Source organism: Neovison vison, chromosome 11 (genome assembly GCF_020171115.1).
Source record: "Neovison vison isolate M4711 chromosome 11, ASM_NN_V1, whole genome shotgun sequence".
In the NCBI taxonomy this organism is placed as follows: Eukaryota; Metazoa; Chordata; class Mammalia; order Carnivora; family Mustelidae; genus Neogale; species Neogale vison.
In genome coordinates, this window is record NC_058101.1 from 41,611,331 (window position 1) to 41,632,526 (window position 21,196).

The following is a 21,196-nucleotide window of genomic DNA, read 5'->3' on the forward strand; positions in this document are numbered from 1 at the left end:
CAGGACATGAGATAAAGTATTGAGAAAACTATGGCCTCATTAACAGCCAAAAATTTAACTCCAGACTAAAGTTTGCTCTTGTCCTGCCTATGTCGTGGTGTAAAGTAAGCCTTGAAAGGATTATATCGTTCCCAAATAATTAACCTGTATTCCCAAAACAAAGGTCAAGGGTACTTAAAAAAGACACAAATATCCAGCATTCAAAACTATAAATTTTAGAATGTATAAGACATTTTTAAATGTTTAATTTTCATTTAAAATATGACGATCAGGATTCTCAGGTATTTTCTGTATTCGTATATTAAATATCCCTCTCCACTGTGACATACTATTGTATGTTCTCTACATTTTTCCTTAATGTATCAGTAAAACTCACGCTCTATCTCAACCAAGCAGACATTCCATATTCCTTCTAAAGTGAAACTTCTTTATTTTGTTTGCTTTGTTTTCAGACTTTCTAAAATTTATTAAATTTTCCCCTAAAATTTCACAGCTGTAGATTCTGTTTCCAAGGTAATGGATTGAGCTCCTACTAGACCAAGCCTTCCATAGATAACCACTATAAACTCTGACTACATCACAAAACAACAACAAAACTATAATCACCTTGAGGCACTAGAAATTGTACGAAAAGTAGGCAGTTTGTAGAAATGAGATTAAATCTATGAGAGAAAATCATTATTATTTAGATTCTAGAAAGTGAGCAGAGACCCTGGAAACAAGAGCCAAATACATATAAACTCTGCCCATATTTCTGGCTCTGTCTGGGCCCTGTAGGTGCAGGACAGTTAAAAAAACAAAACAACAAAAACAAGAACAAGAACAAATGAACTGAGATTGGATCTGTCACTCAGAAGAGAATATGCAGTATGTGTCTAATCACATGTTGTCAGCTTTTAAAAATTGTTATATTCCTATATATTCCTATACTATATATATTCCTATATATAATATCTACTCTGTAATTTTCAAATTGTTCAAGGTACATGGCAAAAATCCTAGGGCTCTGGGTGGCCCAGTCCTTAGGCATCTTCCTTCAGCTAAGGTTATCATCCCAGGGACCTGGGATGAAGCCCTGTATCGGACTCCCTTGCTCAGTGGAGAGCCGGCTTCTCCCTCTCCATCTGTCTGCTTCTCCCTCTGCTTGTGCTCTCTCTCTCTCTCTCTCTGTCAAATAAATAAATAAAATATATTAAAAAAGAAGGCAAAAGTGCACAGTATATACAGCATATTAAAAACCAGAAATACTCAGGAATTCTCACAAGAAAAGCTGAGCAATGGGCAAAAACCTAAGATAACTCAGATGTTGATATTGGCAGAAAAAGACTTTATAGCAACTATTATAGCCATGTTCAAATGAGTTAAAGGAAAAAATATATAAAGATAAAAAATCTCAGTAAATGAAAATAAGTTATTAACACCCAAATGCAAAAATCTAGGACTAAAACTTGCAATTTCTAAAATCTCCTTCCTGTAGATTAATGAAGGACTGGGAAAGCAAATATTGGATCAGCTTGTTTTATATTAGTAGGTTACTTATACCACAAGATGTATTAAAGGAAACTAAGTAAAAAGTTTAAGTAATCCTCTTAACAAGGAAAGACATAAACAAGTATGTGTTATAGAAGTACCTTAGCAAGCTAGAAATATTTTCATTACAGGTATTTCACTTTTTGAAGTAGTTATTTTATTTGGCAGAAATAATCACTATATCTCTCTATATTACAGTATTTACTGAATGCCAAATGATCTCTTGTTCAGGTGTAAGGGGATAAATGTTTTCCATCTGTCTAGAAGTAATTTATGTTGTAATATTTATATAGTAATCACTCAATTAATGATGAAAGAATGAGTGAGTGAATGAGTGAATAATTCTCTCTGGTACTAAGAGGAGTGTAAAATACAGAAATAAGATGTATGATTGCATCCTGTATTTTAGAATACTGAAAAAATCAATCACATTTTAAAATTGATAAAAGGAATATATAAGCATACAAACTGAAAACATAGAAACATTAGAATTGATTTTTCTGTCACTCTATTGGGAAACAGGAATTATATAAATGAGGGGCATCTGGGGGCTCAGTCAGTTAAGTAACTGCCTCTGGCTCAGGTGATGATCTTGGCATGCTGGAATCCAGCTCCATGTCTGGCTTCTAGCTCAGCTGGGAGTCTTCTCCCTCTCCATCCCTCATCACCTATTTTCTCTTTCCCTTTCTCTCTCTCTCTCTCTCAAATAAATAAAATCTTAAAAAGAAAAAATTATATAAATGAAATAACTGGTTAAGTATGTTATTAAACACAATGAAAAGGAGATTCATAGTGGCAGAAAGCTACACTGTCCAGTATGCTAATGCTATTATAAAATGTTAAAATAAGGTGCTTTAAAGTGCCAGATAAAATATCGTAAAATCAGCTTCTATCTACCCTGTAGGAAAAGGTTTGTAAACTTGGGCATAGAATGATATTAAGCCATCTGAGGGGTGCCGGGGAGGCTCAGTGTGTTAAGCTTAGGTCATGATCTCAGGGTCCTAGGATCCAGCCCCACATCAGGATCCTGCTTTCCCCTCCCCTTCTACCTGCCTCTCTGCCTACTTGTGATTTCTCTCTCTGTGTGTCAAATAAATAAATAAATAAATAATCAAAAAAAAAATTCTGACTTTAGTGAAAATATTCCCATTTTCAAAAATTCATATACCAGGACATTAACCATACTAATCCCTCTACTGACAATATTGGAAATGATTGAAATTGCTTTTTAAGTAACAAGAAAATATAAAAATTCAGTAAATATATGTGCTCATTTCTTTCAAAATTTAACCCTTCCTGTTAGACTGGGAGACATTATTTTCCAAAAAGCTCAATAATTTGTTACAAATTGCACTAAATACAAACCTAACTAATTTTGGGCTTTGGTTAGTTAAACTGCAATATCTAATGAAATGCTAATCCAAAGCTTTCATCAGGCCAATTTCTGCATAACTCCGTGATTTGAAAAATTGGCATAGTAATGTCTCACTAGAAGGAAAAATTATATAATCAAGATTAAAGAATAATCATTTTAACTATTCAATTTTTGACTTGATCTCTTTATAAAATACTTTTTTTAAATTCATAGAAACATTTGTTTGTTAACAAGTTATTCGGCAATTATGTGTTAAGCATTATTGAGCTAGAGAGCAAAAACAGTCTTTGAGGTCAAGTATCATACTCTGTGATAAGAAAACATAAAAAGAAAATGAATTTTACACACTATACACACACACACATGTGTGTGTGTGTGTGTGTGTGTGTATAAAATATGTGTTCAGATGGTAATATGTATGACTGTCATCAGATGGTACCACATATTCTGGAGGAAAATAAAGCTTGGAAGGAAATACTTTATTTGTTGGAATGTGTATTGGGCACAACCTTGTGTGCCTTCTTAGACATGATTCTGTTTTTTGTTTGTTTGTTTGTTTTATTTTCTCAGTCAATAGCTTTCCTGCTTTAGATGGCTTCCTCCACTTTTGGGTTTGGCTGCACTACCCCATCATGAGAAAAAGGATCTGAATTCTGAGCAGCCACTCAAGGTCAGAGATGATATGCAAAAGCATGGTTGAGACAGCTGTCCTTGTGGTAAAAAGTGGGCAGCTTTGAAGATAATCCATTCTCTTTTTTCTCTTTAAAAATTGATTTCTTGCTTGCAACCTTCATGAAAAAGCTGGGGCCTTGTGAATACACTTCAGGGCAACTTGGTGACTCTTAACTCCCTGTAGTGAATGTGGAAAAGAAGAATATCTCATTGCTTTCTTTTCCTTTCTCCTTCATTACCTACTATTTCTCACTTGAACTCCCATAGGCATAGAACTCCCAAATAAAGTGTTGCCACTTTAATCATTGCTGCAGGCTCTGCTTTGCAGGAATTGCTATTCCAAATATGAATAGGGAACAGCACCATCTAGGAACTTGCTAAAATGCAGAATCTCTGGCTTCACCACATGCCTACTAAAACAAAATCTGCAGCGTTATGTGATCTTCAGCTAATATGTGTACACAGTCCATGAAACATAACACCGCTCTATATAACTTTGTGGCACTAGTCTGCAATGGTATAAGTGCAGGTAAGGAGAATAATTACTTGGAAACTGTTATAGCAATTTTACATTACCATGAAATTTCTGCCGTATTTTATGAATATATCATTCTGCAAATGTCTGAACATTTAAGAGCTGGTCCTTCAATGTAGATGAATAATGAAGCACTATTTTAGAAGACACATGATAATAATTTTGACATTAAATAAGGTGTTTAAAGAAAAACACACTGACTCACAAAATAATTCGAGACTTAGGCCTGCTCAAATATTTATAAAACTTTAACATATAACAGTAAAGACAAATGCATCTATTGATTCTAAAAATCTTCACTTCCCATGAAGCCTCATGAGCCTATATATAAAAGTGAGGAAACAGGAATAGTTTATTAGAATGCAGAAAGTGAGGTGCCTTGGTGGCTCACTCAGTTAAGCAGCCAACTCTAGATTTCAGATCAGATCATGATCTCAGGGTCATGAGATCAAGCCCTGAGTAGGGCTCTGTGCTCAGCAGGGAGTCTGCTTGAGATTTTCTGCAGAGAGTAATGCCTTAAAAGAATTTTAGACCAAATGTAGAATTGAAGACATAATGATTTGATATCATTTCATAACATATACATATACCAAGTCTTTATGTTGCACACAAAAATTTATATAATGCTATATCCAATTATATTTCAAGAAAACTGGCAGAAATAAAATGAGATAAAATTAAGGACAGTGTCTAAAATTTTCAGAGACGAATATCCTGTTTGTCACTTATTAGGTAAATGACATTAGAACAATTAATTAATCTCTCTGAGTATATTTCTTCAGTTGTAAAATGAGTATAACATTATTTTCACCTTAAGGATCTTGAAAAAACTTGAATAAAGGATAGTTTACATCGGTGACATTTAATAAGCCTTGAATAATCATAAAAAGAGGACAAGAAAGAAGAAATTAAATATGCTTATATCTAAGAAATTGAAAATATAAGTGAAGAAAATAAGAGTTTGGAATGGAAGCAACTTTTAAAAATCCTTTTTAAAGAGATTAAAAGGAAACATGTTTCAAGTGTTCCATAAATTTCTCTTACTATATTTTTCCAAGTTTTCTTGTGTTTTTCCAGACTATTTTACGTGTCCTTATTATATCATGTCATTTCAATGAACTGTTGGAAGAGACATTGGACTGGGAGTTATGAGCTCAAGATACTAGCCTTGACACTTGCACATGATCAAATAACTTAACCTTCTCTTCACTGTTTCTTCAACTCTAAAATGAGGGATTTATAATGGATTATCTTCAGGACTCCACCAGCTCATAATGAAATGTCTTATATGATTTGAGAAGTAGATATTATCTTGGCAAAAAAAAAATCAATGATTTTGTGAAGACCAGTTTTCTGAACATCATGTATTTAAGCAAAGAACTCTTTTGACATAAATTAATCTGGTTGTCTAAAAGCAGTGTACTACTTACAGTGGCAGAGTGCCCAACCCAGGGATTTAATATACATTTCTTCTATCTGATATCGGTAATCATAATAACAAAAAAAGGAAAACAGATTTTACACAGTGCATTCCACTGAGATCAATTCATTCAGTAAGTTTTATATTTGAAGCACAAAATAGGATTACAACTGTCTGGTAAGTAGATAGACTAGGAGTTGGTAAAATTCTATCATTGATTATTCTTCTTACAGGAAAACACATCATGATAAAGCATGTTTTTCATATGCATGAATATTCAACATCTATTTATTCAGAGTATTCAGGGTATAGAAAATTGAATACAATGGCATTTTCTGACTAATAATGAAACTACGCATATCATCCATGTGTAATTAATTTAAAAAAATCAGAGGCAACACAATGTACTTTGTCTTTAGATATACTTAAAAGGGTGCCCGAGTGGCTTAGTCAGTTAGGTGTCTGTCTTTCATTTCAGGTCATGATCTCAGGGTCTGGGATCGAGCCCCAGGTAGGGTTCCCTGCTCAGTGGGAAGTCTGCTTCTCCCACGCTCACTGCCATTCTCCCCAGTCATGCCCTCTCTCTCTCTTTCTCTCTCTCTCAAACAAATAAATACATCTAAAAAAGATATACTTAAAATCTAGGGTTGCTTGGGTGGCACCTGTGACTGTGCACTGGAGAGTCTGCCTAGGATTCTCTCTCCCCCTCTCCCTCTGCCTTTTCCGCCCATACATTCGGTCCCTCTCTCTCTCTCAAACAAACAAATAAATAAATATTTTTGAAAAGATATACTTAAAATATAAGCAAAGTGTATATCATTTTAGATAACTCAGAAATCATCTTAAATCCTTTTCAGAGTGCCTGGGTGGCTAGGTCAGTTAAGCATCTGACTTTGGCTCATGCTATCATATCAGGATCCTGGGATGGAGCCCCACATCATGTTCCCTATTCAACAGAGAGATTGCTTCATCCTCTTCCTTTGTCCCTCCCCCTTCCCGTGCCCCTCTCCCTGATTCTTCCTTCTTTCATTCTCTCGCTTTCTCTTTCTCAAGTAAATAAGTAAAATCCTTGGAAAAAAATAAAATAAATCCTTCACATGCCTTAGCATAACTAACCTGCCTATCAATTATCAAGGAGTTGTTAGTGTGGGGGGGAAAAATGTGACTAAAGGGGATATATTGCTATTTAAATAACAGAGTAAAATATGTCTAGCAGAATATCATTGAGTTCTAGTCAGTGGCCAGCCATGTGGCTAATTCCCTAAAAAACAGGTCTTAGTATAACAGATGATAGTCGTTAATGGGCTGTTTTAATGGCTCATATCCCTCTATGCTTGCATTAATGGTGGTTTTCCAGTAATCAGAGATTCTTCTACTACTCAAAATCCCTTCCGTTCTTCTTATACCTCTTAGGCCAAGAGAGCCAATATTTATGCTAATTTTTTTGTAAAAGTTATAAGACAAAATGAGATGCTGCATTAGTAATTAGTTTTGATTGTACATAGTAAGTAAAGAGTATAATGGCAGAAACCTGCTTAGTTTCCTAAAATGTAAATGCCAGTCTTGTTCTTAAAGTTATTTGCAATTTTGTTTCTCTCAGGTTTGTCTTCAACACAGATATACCTCCTTTTACTGCACTTCACTTTATTATATTTCATAGTTAATGTATTTGTTTTGTTTTATTTTGTTTATAAATTGAAAGTTTGTGGCAACCCTGTACCAAAAAGTCTATTGGCACCATTTTCCCAAAAGTATTTGCTGACTTGTGTCTCTGTGTTACATTTGGTAATCTTTGCACTATTTCAAACTTCAGAATTTGAGGACTTTGAAGGGTTCAAAACTTCAGTGGAAGCATTAACTGCAGATGTAGAAATAGCAAGAGAAGTAGAATGAGAAGTGGAGCCTGAAGATGGGACTAAATTGCTGCAATCTCATGATCAAACTTGAGTGGATGAGGACCTACTTCTTAAGGATGAGCAAAGAGAGTGGCTTCTTGAGATGGAAACTACTTCTGGTAAAGATGCTGTGAAGATGGTTGCAATGATAACAAATGATTTAAAATATTACCTAAGCTTCGTTGATTAAAAAATACAAAAAAGTTGCAGGTTTTGAGATGGTTGGTTCCAAATTTGAAAGAAGTTCTGTTGTAACTATGATGCTATCAAACAGCATCACATGCTACAAAAAGTTTATTAAAGGAAGAGTCAATAGGTATAGCAATAGGTGTTACTTACTGTAAGAAATTGTTATGGGGGGAGATGGATGGCTCAGTTGGTTAAGCATCTGCTCTTGATTTCCACTCAGGTCTTGATCTCAGGTTTGTGAGATTGAATCCATCATCAGGCTCGGTTCTGGTCATGGTATAGTATAAACATATGCACTGGAAACTCAAAAATTTCATTTTACTAGCTTTATTACAATATTTGCTTTATTGCAGTGACCTAGAAATGACAACAAATTCCTTAAGATATAAAATAAAGGAAAGGAAGCAAAATGTTTAAGAGCCCTGAAAATATACTAAGTGCTTCTTGTTGTTCAAACACAATGTCCTTAAAAAAAGCAACATATATAAGTTCAAGCCAACTTGTATTATAAGATTTATTATACAGGGATGCCTGGGTGGCTCAGGTCGTTAAGTGTCTGCCTTCACATCAGGTCATGGTCCCAGGGTCCTGGAACTGAATCCCACATTAAGCTCCTTGGTCAGTGAGGAGCCTGCTTCTCTCTCTCCATCTGCTGCTCACCCTGCTTGTGATGTCTCTCTCTCTCTCAGATAAAAATAAAATATTTTACAATACATTTATTATACAGCCTCAAATTTCAGGTTGACGGTGCCATATATTACAAATTATTTTAACTGTGGAAGTATAAGAAAATGTAATTAAAAAAAATAGGGTGATTGATGGAGCGTTGTCCTATAAGGTAGCTTCACTAGTCTCTAAATTTAAGGGACTTATTTTATCATATAAACTGAGAAATTGAAGATAAGCTGGATATTTGCATTTTTGTTTTTTTTCCCTGTGTCTCTTATTTAAGTTAACAAGAGGAAAAGGGAATTCCTTGAAAATAAACGTTTGTATACACATATATGAATATAAATATTATGACATGCATGATATAATATATATTTAAATATAAACATGTGTATACATACATTTATGTGTGTGTGTGTGTGTCCCTATGCCTGATATTCAGGTGATAATGCATTACAGTGAAGAGTGCTGAAGAACTTGATTAGGAAGAGCTTTGTCAACAAAGCAGGTACTATCGTCAAGAAAGTGAAAAACAAAATACACTTCTAGGAAACTTGGTGGCTCAAAACGAAATAGCATGGAATTAGGGAAATTTTAAACACAAAGTAAAATGCTAATGGTGAGACAAAAAATATTTATAAGCAATTTAATTTAAATGTAAAAAACTCAAGAAAAATGTTGTCTCTTATCAAAATATAGTTATTATATATGTAAAATATGAGAAAAAAATCACATATAACAAGAAATAGAATGTATAATGATTAGCAAAAGGTAAAAAAGAAAATAAGTACAGGTTTTGCTGTTATATTAAAAATAATAAATAATGCTTTAGAGTATATAAATTATGTGACACAAAGCATGTAGCTGCTTATTAAGAAATATTGCACTTGAACTTAATAAAAGAACATCAAAAGCTACAAAGTGATCAAGAGTATCATCAGCAAAAAATGGTAGAGTAGGTTTCTCCAAGGGCCCGTTCCACAGAAACATCAAAAGTCAAGCAATGCAGAGCAGAACTTATTCACAAGACTTGTGTTTGTTCTGACTTATTTGGGGACTGTCTGAAAAGTTGACACAAGGTGCTCCTCTTTTGCACCTAACGTGGAATTCATCATGGGAGGAAAGTGTTAGATATTTCTTGAAATTGTTGTAAGGTAAGTAAACAGCCTATAGCTCTTTAAGGGAAAAGATTAAATTGTAAGCAAACAACAGCCTGAGAAGAAAAGCTTGACAGAGACTTTCTCATGGATACGCAAAAAGTGCCCTTGAGTACTGGAAAATTAAAAAAAAAGAAATGTGCACACATCCAAGGCAGAATGTATGTTTTGTGGAGATCTGAGAACACCCTAAGTTTCACCTTTGATCACCAGGCTCATAATAAATAAAAGCTAAGACAGAGTTAGAAGTGGCTGGGCAGTGTTGAATGCATACAGAGCTAATGTACAAGTTTTGTTTTCCTTCCATCCTTCTTTCTTCCTCCCTCCTATGTTAAAAAAGAATAAAGATCCCAAATTAGTAATAACTTTACAACTCTAGGAAATAGAAAAATAAGAGCAAATAAAACCAAAAAGTAGCAGAATGGAAGAAACAGTGATGGTTATAGTGGAGGTAAACAAATAGATAAGAGGGAAACAATTGGGTGAATCAAATAGATCAAATCAACCACCTTTTTTTCTTTTTAAAGATTTTATTTGTATATTTGACAGGCAGAGATCAGAAGTTGGCAGAGAGGCAAGCAGAGAGAGAGAAGGGAAGCAGGATTGCAGCTGAGCAAAAAGCCTGATGTGGGGCTCTATCCCAGGACTCTGGGATCATGACCCAAGCCAAAGGCAGAGATTTAACTCACTGAGCCACCCAGGCACCCCAAATTAAACATCTTTTGTACCCACCAGCCATGGTCCCAAATTTTTCCTTAACTTCTCCTTTTCAGCTTGCCTCTTAACTCAAGCAAAGCATCCCTTGATGGAAACCAAAGCTACCCTTCAAGAAATACCAATTACTTGGACAAAAAATTCCAGCTGGCCTAAACCATGTAGACTAGTTTGAACTCAATGTCTCACTCATGCCTGAGTAGATAGACTCAGGGAGTGGGGAAGAGACCTACAGAGTGAGTGACAATTATCTTTGCTTCATTTTAATACCAAAATCTTCACCCAAGGAGGAGCACAAGTCTCCTTTACATAACAGAAGATATATGTATAAGTATGTTTCCTTTAGGTGCCACCCTATGCCCACTTCTAAATACAATGACAAGGCTCCCCTATATATTCATCCTACCCTAAGGAAAAGAAACCCATCCACCCTGTTCTGAGGAGGCATGACTTTGGAAGTTATTCCCCTGTGGAAGTTATTTCCCTTGATGTCTTTATTTGTAGCAAATAAAGTTTACTTTGCAACAAATCTACCTGGTATAATTGCTACTGAGACTCACCAAGGAGCAAATTCACATTAGTTCAGTTACACTACCAACTTCATAGGGGAAAAAAAAATTTATATATATATATATATATATATACACACACACACACACACACACACACCCCTATATGAATACTATGAATAACTACATATCAAAAAATTACACAATCTAAATGAAATGTGCAAATTTCTGGAAACATACAAATTACCAAAATTGACCGAAGAAGAAATATAAAATTTGAATAGACCTATAACATGTAAAGAGATTTAATCAGTAATCAAAAATGTCCTAACAAATAAATGTCCAGAACTGGGAAGTTTTCGCTAGTGAATTATATCAAATATTTAAAGAAGAATTAACATTAACTCTCTTAAAATTCTTCCAAAACCTAGAAAAGGAAGAAATATGTCTTAACTCATTTATATTGAGGGGAGGGTTACCCTCATACAAAGCCAGATGAAAACACTAGAAGAAAAGTATAGGTATAAAGAATATACTAAATAAATGTACTAAAAAGTATAGAAAAGTATAGGTACATTTCCTTTATGAATATAAATACAAAAAACAACAAAATACTAGCAAATGAAATAGTATATTAAAAGGACTATATACCATGATAAGTGGGATTTATCCCCAGAATTAAAGAATGATTGGAAAATAAGAAAAAATCAATGTAAAGAACCATGTTAATAAAAGAAAGGAAAAACCAACATATGACATCACAATTGTTGCATTAAAAGGCATTTAACAAAATCCAATGCTCTTTTATGCTAAAAAAAAAAAAACTCAGAAAGCTAGAAATAATAAGTAAATTTTCCTCAACACGATAAAGAGCATTTATTAAAAAAAAAAAAAAGACACAGCTTATAAACCAGCTATAACACATGCATTCAAAGGAATTTATTTAGCCACAAAAAAAAGCATCGATACATGTCAATATGTAGATGAACCTCAGAAATATCATTTCGAGTGAAAAAAGTTACATTAAAAAGTCACTTCTTGGGGTGCCTGGGTGGCTCAGTGGGTTGAGCCTCTGCCTTCGTCTCAGGTCGTGATCCTGGGGTCCTCGGATCGAGCCCCGCACCGGGTTCTCTCCTCAGCGGGGTGTCTTCTTCCTCCTCTTGCTCTGCCTGCTTCTCTGCCTAGTTGTGATCTCTCTCTGTCGAGTAAATAAATAAAATCTTAAAAAAAAAAAAAAAAAGTCACTTCTTGTATGATTCCCTTTACATGAAACATTCAGAATAAATGAAGTCATAGATATTGAAAGCTGATTGGCAGTCCTGAGGTAGAGTGTTGGCAAAATGGGGAGTAACTGCTTAATGTGTTTTCCTTTTGATATGATGAAAATATTTTAGAACTAGATAGAGGAGTATTTGCACAATATTATGAAGGCACTAAATGCCTCTGAATGGTTCACTTTAAAATGGTTAATTTGAGGTGCGTGAAATGAGTGAAGGGAGTCAAAAGGCAAATTTCCATTTATAAAAGGAATAAGTCATGGGGATATAATATATAGCATATTGACAATGGTTAATAATAGTGCATTGAATATTTGAAACTTGATAAGAGAATAAGTCTCAAAAACTCCTCTGCAACTAATAATATGTATATTCAATAATTTGAATTTAAATAAAATCTTGAAAAAAGTTCTCAACATCAAAAAAATTCTGTAATTTCTGTATGGTATAGATATCAACTAGACTTATTTTGGTGATCATTTTGCAACCCAGTTGAGCTTTGAACAATGCAGGGAGTAGGGGCAGCAACCCCCTGTGCAAACAAATACACACTACAACTTTGACTCCCCCCCACCAACCTTAAACACTAAGAGCCCACTACAGACTGAGAGCCTTACCAATAATATAAACAGCTGATTAATGCATACTTTGTATGTTATACTTGTCATGTGCTCTATTCTTGCAATAAAGTAAGCTAAGTAAAATAAAATGTTATTGAAAATATCATGAGGAAGAGAAAATGAATTTATAGTACTTGAATGTTTTTATTAAAAAAAAAATCTGGAGGTAAGTGACTTGCACAGTTCAAACCCATGCTGCTCAAAGTTCCACTGTATACACAAATATCAAATCATTATGTTAGACAGTGGAAACTAGTCTAATACTGTATGTCAATTATACTTTAATAAAGAAATAAAATTAAATGGCTAATTTTATATTCAGCAAATTTAATCTCAATAAAAAGTATTAAAAATATACTGTAATTACTTTTGGAGATACTTAGAGAAATTGCTATAAATAAAATAGCAGTGGATGGTCAACAGACACATGAAAAGAATTTCAAAATTACTAATCACCAGGAAATGCAAATCAAAACTAAATGAGGTGTCATTTCACCTACCAGATTAACTATTATCAAACAAAACAAAACACTTGATCTTAGCCAAAAGGCCGAGAAGCGATCAAACAAAACAAAACAAAAAACAAGTGTTGTCAAAGATGTGGAGAAAATGAATCTTTTTTACATTGTTGGTAGAATGTAAATTGGTGCAGCCACTATGAAAACTGGTAGTGAGTTATCTCAAGAAGTTAAAAATTGAAATACCATATGATCCAGAAATCCCCCTTCTAGGTATTTATCTGAAGGAAATTAAAAGGTCAATTCAAAGATATCTGTGCACTTCTATATTAATTACAGCATTATTTGCAGTGGTCAAGATATATCTTCCAAAACCTAGAAGTAGACTCAGAAGGAAGAACAAGAGCAAAAGAAAATCACACAGTCTTATGTCTACCATAGTAAATACAAATCATACAACATGAATATGGAAACCTGCACTTAAAGCAAAGGACAGTAATTAAAATAGAAAAGGCCAGACTGCAGTGGATTAAGAATGAAAAAAAAAATCATGAAAAATACAGAGAATACAGAAAATAAAGAGAAGTGGCTTTAAGTTACATCTCAAGAAGTGCCTAAAAAAAGAAGGAAAGAGACAGCATATAAATTAGAGAAGTTAAGGTTCAAGGAAAATTTTTGTTAGGCTTACTGTTTATTGGTTGATTGGGTTTGTTTTTAATTAAGTTCACTCAAACATTTGTAATGATTTAGCAGATCTGGTAGAGAAAAAGACATTCTTTAGTAACAGAGAGAAAAGATGATGGAGATATTGATTTGTATCTATAGTACGAAGCACTGCAGTTGAATAGAGGGAAAATGTGCATCAGAAAGATTAAAATGATGTTTCATATTATTTGCCTGACTTGTCCAAGGGTTGTAGTAAATTTGTAAATATTTTCTTTAATGTAGGATGCATCATATCTAAATGTCTAATTCAACAAAAGCAAGCATATTATATTTCTGTCTTAGGGACAATAAACAAACACAAGTTCACACTTTTTTTCCCCCAGAAAAGTTATGGGATTCCCAAATTTGAAGTGTTCTAATGAATCAACACTGTTCATTCATAGACTCTATAAACATAATATAAGATAAAAATAAATTGTTAGTGGTTTAGGAGAGAGTATAGTATTTAGCAGCTAGAGAGTTCAGCCAGTAAAAATTTGAGTTTTGTTCTTTTAACTAGAATTTACTATCCTTGTAGATTTAGTTATGAAATATTTCTGCTTATATTTCCAACTTAATAGAGTGTATTTGAATGTAAGCATTTAGTGTGCATTTGAATGTAATCATTTAATTTGCTTGCTTATTACAGGTCATCCAGTGGCATCACTAACTTGAGTAGAAGTAACAGTCAACATTGTTACTCTAAATGTTACAGCCTTTAATGTATCTATTAAAAGTGAATAGTCACCCAGAGAATAAAGCAGATATACAACACTTAAATTATGTTACCTTCAATCCCAAGTGGGAGACCTTCCAAAAGCCGGTGAGCAGTCTCTATCTTATTACTCACTCACAGCTGTGATTCCTACCAAAAAAAATAAAGTTGATGGAATGATTTTTGTCTATTCGAATTTAAATGATTTTTTTAGTCAGCACCAAGGAGGAGGAAAAAAAATCATGTTAAAGAGAAAGCTGTTTTAGCAGATATTTTATTCTTGAATATTAGATAAATTTGAGATAGAGTTTTAATTAAACTCTCCCTAGCCCCATCAGATTAAGTGTTTAAAGCCGGCTTATTTATTGGGAAGGTCTGTCCTAGCTTTTCTGGATTAATCTCAATCATTTTCATTAGTGAAATCTTTAATCTGTTCTTCATTACAAATGGATGGGGAGAGAGTCACATCTATTGGATCTGAGATATAATCTTGGGTTTTAAACTGCTTGGTAAATTATTTAGGCACAAGCATATTAGAAAATTTAAAGACACAGAATCCTAGACAGTAGTAAATCTGCTTTGACTTAACACTTTTTACAACATTCTGTGTAATATTATAGCATCTGGAGGGAGAGTGGGTATATTTTCTGGTACTATGTCTTGCCAAGCCTATAAATTTATACATAGTTTATAAATCATGTATAAAGGATTATTTTTGCAAAATTAACTAAATTAGGGAAGAATTTGGTAGGGTTTTGTTTGTTTGTTTGTTTTGTTTTGTTTTTACTTATAGTTCAGACATTACTGAACTCTTTTATTTAACATTCCTTCTAAGGAAATTATCTAGTGCTCATATTTTTTTTTCCCAAACCCTAAATTATAATACAATAGAATACACCTTGCATTGATCTCTCTCTTATGGTATTTGTTACATAATAAATTTTCCAAATGTTTATGCAGCCTACTGAAAGTAATTACTGTAGCAGTTTCCATGGCTAAAGCCAGACATTTTTCCCTCAGAAGAATTAAGTACAAGAGATTCTGGATTAGGTATGGAATCAAGGATATTGCACTGGGGCCCTTACTTGTTTGTTTTCTTTGTTTTGTTTTGTGTGATTTGGGGAAGGCATTTACCATCTCTAAGTTTAGATTTACCATCTTTAAGTGAATAGAAAAGACTTGCTTTATTTATAGGAGTGTTGCAAATGTTCAATAACTATAGAAGAAAATGGTTCAAACTCTTAAAATAATGTTTTATGATAGATATTCCTGAGAGAATTTTCACAATTTTATTTGATGTGTTTGGAATGACATATATTTTAATAGATATCTGACCATGAACATTATTTTTATTTTTGTTACTAAAAGGTGTCTGGTACATACAAACTGGTAAAATACTACAACAAAAAACTTAACATTAGTTATTATTGATTTGGCTGGATTCATTTTAGAAATAAAAGATATGTAGAAACCTAACTACTTACACAGATACTGAAAAACCTACCTAATTTATTTAAGTGCACCTGATTTTCCATGAATGTCTAGGAGAGTTAAAAAAAAAAAAAAAAAAGGAAATCCTATTTTTCATTGTATCTCACCATACTTTATCCGATGTGTTCTCTTTCTCTTTCCTTTGTCACCCCTTTTGCTGTTCTACATGCTATCTGTGCAACCTTGGGCAAATGAGTTCTTTTTGTGTTTCACTAACCTCATTTATGAAACGGGGAAAATAATTTTACTTCATAGAGTTTTTTTAAGCAACATGTCAGTACAGAAAAGCGGTTAAGACAGCACCTGGAGAGAATGAGTTCTTAATAATTTTTGGATAAATAATTGGAAATAAACCATCAGGTATTGCATTTGATATGTTTTAGTACTGTCATGCTAATTACATGATAGAAACCACTTTATTTCTCAGAAACATAAAAACAACTTTTTTTTTCAAAAAATAGACATGTCTGTCTTCCTCTGACAACATGTTTTATTCTGTTTCTTTAGGAAGTCATCACATTTTTATGTACCTTGCCATACATGCTACTCATTTGCCAATAATAAATTATTCTATGCCCAGAGCAGTACAGATACTGGAATATTCATGTAGGAGAAGTTTTATCCAAATTCTAACTTCCATTTCCCTTAGTTCTTAATGCAATTATCTTCAACATAGTAGATCCTAAAATCTTGCCTGTAATTAAGATTTTGAATGAAGTAATGCATTTATTTTAATAATACAAATGAAATCAGGATCATATTTTGTTCTCACTTTATAAAAGAGGGTATTTTCAACAAGGAACTATCTCCTACATCAAATAAATTGATTAATAGTATTCTACATTTTCCTTTTAATGAGGGCCTCATAAAGAAAAGCATATTTAATTCACATTTCCAAACTCAAATCATGTTTATTACATAATGTTGAAAACTTCAAAGTCATGACTAATCCTGGTTTATTTTAATGAAGTTTTACTCATTTTATTTGGATATCATAAATCATTTAACATGGTATAATCATATTATACTTTGTTCTTTTAGCAATATAGAAGTTTATAGGTATTTCTCTCTCACTCTTTTATTAAATTTACTAATAATGTCAATTCTGGTTCTTCTATATGAATATGACCTAATCCATGATCAAAGACTTAACAAAGATTTTGCTTTTCTCCCTTTATCTGACTACCATGACAATTTACAGTCACCATAGGTTGGTTATGTAGTAACTCATTACATGATTGTTGAGCAAGTTATTGGACAAAGACTGGGATCACGACTTCTCAACAGATTTTATCCTGAGCTAGAAGAGACAACACTGCTGTAATCTCTATTCCTTTTTGGACTTCTCTGAATGCTTCTGACACAGTCTAGTACTTCAGAACAAGTTCACTTTTCCCTTTCTACAATACCTCCCTCTGAGAAGAGTCTACAGGTTCTGAGATAGATTGGGAACTAGCATTGCATTGAGAAACTCCTACAACTGCCAGTCAGAATGGTGAAGGAACAGGGTCAACTCTTGTGGCAAACTTAAATACACAAATATATCTGACAGTTACAAAGCCTTTTAAAAAGGGCACATCTTTCAGTAAAATTAGCCTTCCCTCAAGTGAATCATCTTGTATAAGGAACGTGCGAGATTGCTGTACAAGTATACTTATTTCTCTAAGCACTCAGTCTTCTTGAAAAGTTCAGATGTCCTAGATTTGTAACCAATTTTTCAGGTTCAGTATTGTCATCTATAGTTAATCATCTTCTTTTAGCTTTTTTTTTCTTTCTTTCTTTAGTCCATTGTCACAACAATGGACTAATGGACAAGGAAGGCAACTTAGATCTACAAATATCCCATTTATTACCAAATAAATGAGAGATTGATCAATTTCACAATTTCATAGAAAATTCATTATTCAATTTTTTTTTTTTTTTTATGTGACCTCTTATTTTGCTGTACCCAAATCTCTAAAACTCATCTTTGGATTTGCTTCTGAGTTTCAGATAGCTAAACCACATCTTGCTTCTTGTAATTACAACTAATTCTATATGCTTTTTCTCTTTATATAATCATGATCACAAAGTGAGGAGGGCTTCTGTAACCTAGATAATCAAGAATAGTTCCTGATGCATTAACTGTTGGAATCCATCCATCTGTTCAAACTTGAAATGTGTTCTTGGCTCACCTCATTCTTACAGCTGCAAGAATGCAAATCCTCTATCGCCCTCTCCACAGTGTTTTCTTCCCTCATTTCCCTTCTTAGTGTGTCTGACCTACAGATATTTCCTAAATTCACTAACATAGCCCGTTTTTCTACTAACTAAAATTCTTCTTACAATAAAATAGATGTCTCTTTAAGGTCTTTTCTGCCCATAGTGGGTGGAATTGGGGCCCCTCAAAAGATATGTCTACCAGGAAACCGTGAAGGTGAATTTATTTGTAAAAAATATGTTTTTGCAAATGTAACTAAATTAGGGTAACTTGAGATCATCTCAGATTCAGAGTGGGCTTTAAATCCCATGACAAGTGTCTTTTTTTTTTTTTTAAGGTTTTCTTTATTTATTTGTGAGAGAGAGAAAGAGAGAGAGAGAGAGAATGAGAGGGGAGATGGTCAGAAGGAGAAGCAGACTCCCCATTGAGCTGGGAGCCCAATGAGGGACTTGATCCCAGGACTCTGGGATCATGACCTGAATTGAAGGCAGTCGCTCAACCAACTGACCCATCCACAAGCCCTAGAGGTGTCTTATATGAGAAGGCAGAGGGAGATTTGAGATCCAGAGACACAGAGAGAAAGCCATTTGAAAACAAAAGAAGAAATTAGACTTATCTTGCCATAAACCAAGGAATACATGAAGTTACCACAAGCTGGAAGAGACAAAGAAGGATTTCCTCCCAGAGACTTTGGAGAGAGGGTGATTCCCATAATGCTTTAATTTTGTATTTTAAGTGTCCTTCAGAACAGCACCAAATTTGTGGGAAGCCTTAGGACACTAATATACCGCCACTACTTTTAAAGAGTCTCTAGGGTGCCTAGGTGGCTCAATTGGTTAAGCATCTGCTTTTGGCTCAGGTCATGATCCCAGGGTCCTTGGATCAAGATCTAGCAAGTCCCAGGTTGAGTCAGGCTCCCTGCTCAGTGGGGAGTCTGCTTGTTCCTTTAAATCTGCCCCTCCTCCCTGCTCAGGCTTTCTCTCATTCTTTCTCAAATAAATAAATAAATAAAATCTAAAAAAAAAAAAATAAAAAGTCTTTGAATGCTTGTGATTGAATATATACTGTAAAGATAATAAAGAAAATAATGACGAAAATTCAGACCATGATTCTTTTTTTTTCTTTTTTCTTTTTATAAACATATATTTTTATCCCCAGGGGTACAGGTGTGTGACTCGCCAGGTTTACACACTTCACAGCACTCACCATTGCCCATACCCACCCCAATGTCCATAACCCCACCCCCATTCTCCCAACGCCCCTCCCCCGAGCAATCCTCAGTTTGTTTTGTGAGATTAAGAGTTACTTATGGTTTGTCTCCCTCCTGATCCCATCTTATTTCATTTATTCTCCTACCCCCTTATCCCCCCATGTTGCATCTCCACTTCCTCATATCAGGGAGGTCATATGATAGTTGTCTTTCTCCTATTGACTTATTTCGCTAAGCATGATATCGTCTAGTTCCATCCATGTCGTTGCAAATGGTAAGATTTCATTTCTTTTGATGGCTGCATAGTATTCCATTGTATATATATACCACATCTTCTTTATCCATTCATCTGTTGATGGACATCTAGGTTCTTTCCATAGTTTGGCTATTGTGGACATTCTGGTGCACATGCTCCTTCGGATCACTACATTTGTATCTTTAGGGTAAATACCTAGTAGTGCAATTGCTGGGTCATAGGGTAGTTCTATTTTCAACATTTTGAGGAACCTCCATGCTGTTTTCCAGAGTGGTTGCACCAGCTTGCATTCCCACCAACAGTGTAGGAGGGTTCCCCTTTCTCCGCATCTTCGCCAGCTTCTGTCATTTCCTGACTTGTTAATTTTATCCATTCTGACTGGTGTGAGGTGATATCTCATTGTGGTTTTAATTTGTATTTCCCTGATGCTGAGTGATATGGAGCACTTTTTCATGTGTCAGAACATGATTCTTAAAGAACTGTTCCTGAAATGTCTTTTGCATTTTAACATTCAATTTTTTGATGGTTAGTACAGTTAAAAATATATATATATATACTTATATTTATGTATGTATTGAAAAATTTTAAATTATATGAATTCTAGACTAAGGCAGAAAAATTCAGGAAAGTCAGAAAAGAAAATAAAAATACCAGGATAGGTTCTCATAGTTCATGCTATAAACCTGTTGAAAATGCAGTTGCAAAAATCTTTACTCAGTGATTTACTCAACAATTGTATATTGAGTAACTATTTTCCTAGTCCATAGATCTTTATGGGCAAATTCTTATGACAGTCAGATGCAACGAGAAAACCAATTCTACTTTTTGGAAAGAGGAATGGTTCCACAGAACATGTATTGGTTTATCATCATTTCATCAGTGAGTTATGCATGTGGAACAGAGATATCCCTAAAAAAATATACATGCTTTTACAATACAACAAAACATCCACCCTTATTGCAAATACCGACAAACATAAATTAGCACTACACATCTAAGTGAAAGAATAACCAACCATGCACTATTTCATTTGAACATTTTCAAGTACATTATCAGGCTTGCGCTAGTAGCCAAATGCCTTCTGAATAAACATAATCCACTTTAGAACCATCACAACTGGTGATTTGAGAATTAGATTCTTGTATGTATGTATGTACAACACCCACTGGAAATTGCAAATCATTTAGATTTATAAATTGTATCCACCCTTTTGAATTCAAGGAGAAATGTGTTGCTTCCTGCCAGTCCTGGGGCACAAGTGAGGTCTTTTAGTTTATAATCCAAAGGAGCAAAGAGTTTCTTTACACACACAAAAGAGTACTTGAAGTTTCAGCCACTGCCCTGCGTTTTGACTGTGAAATGTTAATCCAGTTGCTGTTGATAGAGATTACAGTAGGGAGAGCCAGGGCAGCTACAGTTAGGTCCTGACACCCTGGCATGCAGCCTGACTGGATATTGCAGAGCTCTAAATCTGTCTGTCAGGAGATGGGACACAAAGGTAACAACTGCCAGTTAAATCAAATTGCTTAGAGTAAATTGGACAAATTTCGTTAGCCTCTTGCCTACCTTGGCCCAGAACCACATCAGCAAGGGCAATAA